This window comes from Salvelinus sp. IW2-2015, unplaced genomic scaffold (assembly GCF_002910315.2).
Source record: "Salvelinus sp. IW2-2015 unplaced genomic scaffold, ASM291031v2 Un_scaffold4252, whole genome shotgun sequence".
Taxonomy (NCBI): domain Eukaryota; kingdom Metazoa; phylum Chordata; class Actinopteri; order Salmoniformes; family Salmonidae; genus Salvelinus; species Salvelinus sp. IW2-2015.
The window spans coordinates 3,532-9,364 of NW_019945523.1; the positions used below are offsets into that span (position 1 = coordinate 3,532).

Sequence of the window (5,833 nt, forward strand, 5' to 3'; positions counted from 1 at the left end):
GAAGATTTAAATGGAAGTTAATATATATTTATAGTAGAAATTTTTATAGTTTTTTTGATTTGAGCGCCTCTTGCCACTTTCACCTAGATGTTGGCCAGATCCTGGGACGCTAGTGGTCCACATGCTATCCTATGGACGAGGTTTAGATCGCCTCGACAACTAAGTTGCGCTCCAAGCTCGTATTAGAGTATCTCTGGGACCAGGTTACGATACCTCCATTTACACCGGCTCACATTACTGTGTTATTAACACGGGAAATAAAGGCGTTCAGCCAATGGACTGCGGTGGTCCTGAGCTGAAAAGTGGGTGGGCCTTGGCTGCACTCCTTGCCAGTAGCATAGTGAGAACTATAGGTAGCGGCTAATTCATTTCAATACTACAAATACTATATTTATACACATTAATTTATTACAATTTAAGCTTTAATTTACTAGGCAAGTCAGTTAAGAACAATTCTTACTAACAATGACGGCCTTCCGGGTAACAGTGGGTTAACTGCATTGTTCAGGGGCAGAAAGACAGATTTTTACCTTGTCAGCTCAGGGATTCGATCCAGCAACCTTTCGGTTACTGGCCCAACGCTCTAACAACTAGGCTACCTGCCGCCCCTTATATGAACTGTAACTCAGAAAAATCTTTGAAATTGTTGCATGTTGTGTTTATATTTATGTACAATAAACATACAAGAAGCTGGTGAAGAGCTACAAAAGGAAGTAAATAGCCCTATTAGACTGAAAGATGATGGAATTTCATCAAACTTATGAGCTCCTGAGTGGCGCAGCGGTCTAAGGCACTGCATCTCAGTGCTAGAGGCGTCACTACAGACACCCTGGTTARATTCCAGGCTGTATCACAACCGGCCATGATTGGGAGTGCCATAGGGCGGCGCACAGTTGGCCAAGTGTCGTCCGGGTTTGGCCAGTGTAGGCCGTCATTGTAAATAATAATTAGTTCTTAACTGACTTGCCTAGTTAAATAAAGGTTAATAATAATAATTGTGAGGCTCTCCATGAGCATTACCTCATCACAACACCTCATTTCTTTAGAAATAGATTTTAGAATGGTTTGCTGAATCGTCCCAAACTCAACCATTAGGCAGAATGTGCTTTGATTAAAACAAAATACAGGAAGTCTATATAATTTAACACATCTGCTCTAATTTGCTAACCAAACAGTAATTCAAGAAGATTTAAATGCATATTCCCATGAAATTGATTGAGATCAAACGATTGGCATGCAGAAACAGCTTGGTCATTTCACTGGTAAAACGCAAAGAATTATAATTCAATATTGACAGTGATGATGTCATGGCCTATTTTGAAATGAGGTATGCCTAACTTGGTGATTGAGGGTATTAAACATTTTCAACGTTCTTGAGACAATGTGAGGGCAAAGGCAGGCGTACAAGTTTTAAAATGTTTTGCTTCGCTGTGAAGTCTTGAGGTTTTCAGGGATGTGTGATGTCAGAATTACAGAATTCAACCTAGCAATAGACTGGTCTAATAGTCTAATTTATGAAGATAACTTATAGAGAGAACCTGCTCTTACCATGACTAACAGTTGTCCTAACCTTCTCCTCCTCTTCTTCTTCATCTTTAATGTTGACATTCAGCTCCAGTGTTTGACTGCAGTCTTCCAGCTTCACTGATGCCATCTCTGGATCCTGCAGTGCAAACTGGGCTCCACTGTCACAATCAGGACCCAGTGACTGTAGGTTTTTACTCAGTGTGGAAGGAGAGAGGCAGGCTGGGTTTGTCCTCACTGTTGATGTTACCGGCCTCAGACTTAATCTGAGTCGGCCTGTAGTAATAAAGACAAACGGACACAAAAGTTATTTTCTTGACAGTATTCTACTCTCAGCGAACTTCTTAGCCAGTTCCTATCGCTTCACTGGCATGTCAACAGTCTTTAGAAATTGGTTGAGGTTTTTCCTTTGAGAAATGAAGAAGTAGCCACTGTTCAGATATAGGGCTAGAGGGAAGTGTAATCTTTGTTAGAGGAGCTTAACCTGAAAGCTCGCTACACATTGTTTCGCTCCGGTTATGAACACAGTATATCCCGTCTTAAATTGTATCGCATTATTTACGTAAAAAAGAATAACCTAAAGTTGTATTAGGAAAATAGTTTGAAATGTTGGACAAAGCTTACAGGTAACTTTTTGTTAGTCATGTTGCGCGAGTTTGAACCTGGTGTTTTCTGCTGATCAAACGCGACAAATAAATGGACATTTTGGATATATATCGACGGAATTAATCGAAACAAAAGGACCATTTGTGATGTTTATGGGACATATTGAGTGCCAACAGAAGACGTCGTCAAAGGCTAAGGCATGAATTATATCTTTATTGTCTGCGTTTGTTGTCGCCGCCGCAAGGGCTGAAATATGATGGTCTGTGTTTGTTTTGCTGGGCGTGCTATCCTCAATAATAGCATCGTGATCTTCGCCGTAAAGCCCTTTTTTGAAATCTGACCACGTTGGCTGGACTCACAACAAGTGTAGCTTTAATTTGGTGTATTGCATGTGTGATTTTCATGAAAGCTTAAATTTTTATAGTAATTTATTTGAATTTGGCGCTCTGCATTTTCACTAGATGTTGGCCAGTTGGGACGCTAGCGTCCCACATATCCTAGGAGAAGGTTAATCCTCGACCATAAGCTGCCTCCAACGTCGTATTAGAGTATTTGGCAGTACGTCCAACCCGCCCTCACAATCGTATATACCACGGACGAAAATAACGTCAGCCCAGGACCTGAGGTGGTCTGGCTGCCAAGTGGTGGGCCTTTGGCTGCACCCCTGCCCCAGTCATGTGAAACCTACAGGTTAGGGCCTAATCTCAATTTCTTATCTATATTCTTGTTAACCATTCGGCAAGCAGTAGACAATCTTAACTAAAATGACGCAAGCCTAGCCGTGAGTAATCAACACGTGGGCTAACAATGTCCTTCCCAACATTCGTCAGTCAGGCAGGAAGACACATTTTTACCTTGTCAGCTCAAGATTCGATCCAGCAACCTTTCCGGTTACTGGCCCAACGCTCTAACAACGTAGGCTACCTGCGCCCCTTATAGGAACTGTAACTCAGAAAAAATCTTGAAATTGTTGCATGTTGTGTTATAATTTATCTACAATAAACACATACAAGAACTGGGTGACAAGAGCTCACAAAGGAAGTAAATAGCCCTATATACGAGAAATAGAATGGAATTCATCAAAACCTTATACTCCTGAGTGGCGCTAGCGGTCGTAAGCTCGAGAGCAAGCACATCTCAGTGCTAGAGGCGTCACTACAGACACCCTGGTTAAATTCCAGGACTCACAACGGCCGATTAATGCGGGCCAGTCCATAGTGGCGAGCTGCCACGGCGCGCAATTCTCAGTCCCAGTCGCGGTCTCTGCCAGCTGGGCTTAGGCCGTCATTGTAAATAATAAATTACGTTCTTAACTGACTTGCCTAGTTAATAAAGGTTAATAATAATAAGTCGGGCCCTCCATGCATCCCTCACTCTAGTAAATGACTCTTCATAGAAATGGTTTGCTGAATCGTCCCAAACTCAACACCATTAGGCAGAATGTGCGCTTGATTAAAACAAAATACAGGAAGTCTATAATAATTTAACCCATCTGCTCTAATTTGCAACAAACCGTAATTCGAGAAGAAGCATATCCCATGAAATTGATTGAGATCAAACATGGCATACAGCTTGATCATTTCACTGGTAAAACGCAAAGAATTATAATTCAATATTGACAGTGATGATGTATGGCCTATTTTGAAATGAGGTATGCCTAACTTGGTGATTGAGGGTATAAACATTTCAACGTTCTTGAGACAAATGCAAAGGCACTACAAGTTTTAAATGTTTTGCTTCGCTGTGAAGTCTTGAGTTTTCAGGATGTGTGATGTCAGAATTACAGAATTCAACCTAGCAATAGACTGGTGTCTAATGGAGGTGTAATTTATGAAGATAACTTATAGAGAAAACCTGCTCTTACCATGACTAACAGTGTTCCTAACTTCTCCTCCTCTTCTTCTTCATCTTTAATGTTGACATTCAGCTCCAGTGTTTGACTGCAGTCTTCCAGCTTCACTGATGCCATCTCTGGATCCTGCAGTGCAAACTGGGCTCCACTGTCACAATCAGGACCCAGTGACTGTAGGTTTGGACTCAGTGTGAAGGAGAGAGGCAGGCTGGGTTTGTCCTCACTGTGATGTTACGGCCTCAGACTTAATCTGAGTCGGCCTGTAGTAATAAAGACAAACGGACACAAAAGTTATTTTCTGACAGTTCTGGCACTTTCTTTATTCTCTAAATACTTTATTAATATCATTCAATTCAATAGATCAGGTAACTAACATTGACAAAACATTAATCATTCCATTAGACAAAGTCACACTTTAAATTCACAACATTAGGCACTAACCTATAGATATCCTAAATTCAAAATTAAATGACTCAAAAACAACTAGTACAAGGTTGCAGTATGTTTTAGGCAGTACTTGTGCTATTTTCCTGAATAACCTGTCTTCACTGTATTATTTTAATCATAAACCAATTGTATTCCCGTTCACACCATAGTAACATTTATAGATAAAGATAGAAGCAACTGAAGGTGTCTGAATATTAGTACACATGTAGAAAACTGATACATTCCAAGTCAGGTCTGCGAACAAAAAGCTCCTGAAACAGCTTCACCCAAGACATCAGACTGCTGAACGGTTAATCAAATGGCTACCCAGACTACTTGCATTGACCCCGTTAATTACTATCTGTTTGCACTGGCTATATGGACACTCACATATTCTATCTACACTGACACTCCCAACACGTTCACACACACCGGTAGTGCAACAGTGAAATTGTCTCACTCTCTCTCATGCACCCGCACTGCTTGCACTGAAGTCCGTTGACGCCAATGACGTCTATACAAAACCAATAACACGTCAAACGAACTCAGAAATCTCAAATAAATGGTGTTTATTTAGTTTACTTGACGAGATCTCGTACATCACTCAGACAAACCCAAAGAATGTAGCTAACTTACGTGACTTATAAAAGTTTTATAACGTTCTTCACTCACTCGTTTGACAGAAAACCCCCCACATACAATTAAAACCTTTACCAAACGTGCTGATACCGATTTGTTACATAGAATGTTATGACATGTTCTTTCCAACGTTTGAACACGCTATTACATACCCGTAGCCATACATTTAAAACGAAGACAAAAGTATCATAAACATCAAGAGTTCTGGCGCTTTCTTTATTCTGAAGAATGGCTTGCGCTTGCCCGGAAGTTCCTGTTTCGTTCACACACATATAAGTGTATGTGTCCACCTACTGTACAGTTAGTGAACTGCGGGGGAAACAGTAATGTCCATTCCAGAAAAGCGGGAAAACGACATCAGACAAAATACGAAAATAGATTAATCAAAAAACCCTCTCACTCCTTCTGTCACAGTCCAATCCAAATCACATCCCTACACAGTCTCAGGGGCCTGGGAGTGGGAATGTCTCAGTCAGGATTCCCTGAAATGCTTCGGCTGTAAATTACAAAAACCTTTCAGCCGCACATACAATTATATCCAGTTTCCTAAACGTTTTGTTCGTTTGGGCACTACAATTAATCACCTGCGTAATAAATGCCACACAATCCACCTTCGTTACAATCAGTGTATCAGTATCCCTCAACAGGAGAACTACTTCCCTGAATCTCTACAGGCTGCTGGCATCCACTGCCATAGCTTCCACAGCTCCCCTCGTCCTTCAACTACTTCCCGCCCTGTAGGAGACCTGCTGTATGTTATGTTTGTTCCTTATATAATGACAAACC

General features: G+C 41.1%; 1 long non-coding RNA gene across 1 annotated transcript in view; it reads right to left on the reverse strand.

The window, feature by feature from the left end:
• Positions 1-1,732: 1,732 nt before the first annotated feature.
• The window catches only part of LOC139026262 (uncharacterized), a 25,679-nt gene continuing 21,578 nt past the window's right edge, over positions 1,733-5,833 (reverse strand). Inside the window, exon 2 of the long non-coding RNA XR_011478015.1 lies at positions 1,733-1,800. This is a non-coding gene — a long non-coding RNA (uncharacterized lncRNA). The remainder of the gene's footprint in view (positions 1,801-5,833) is intronic.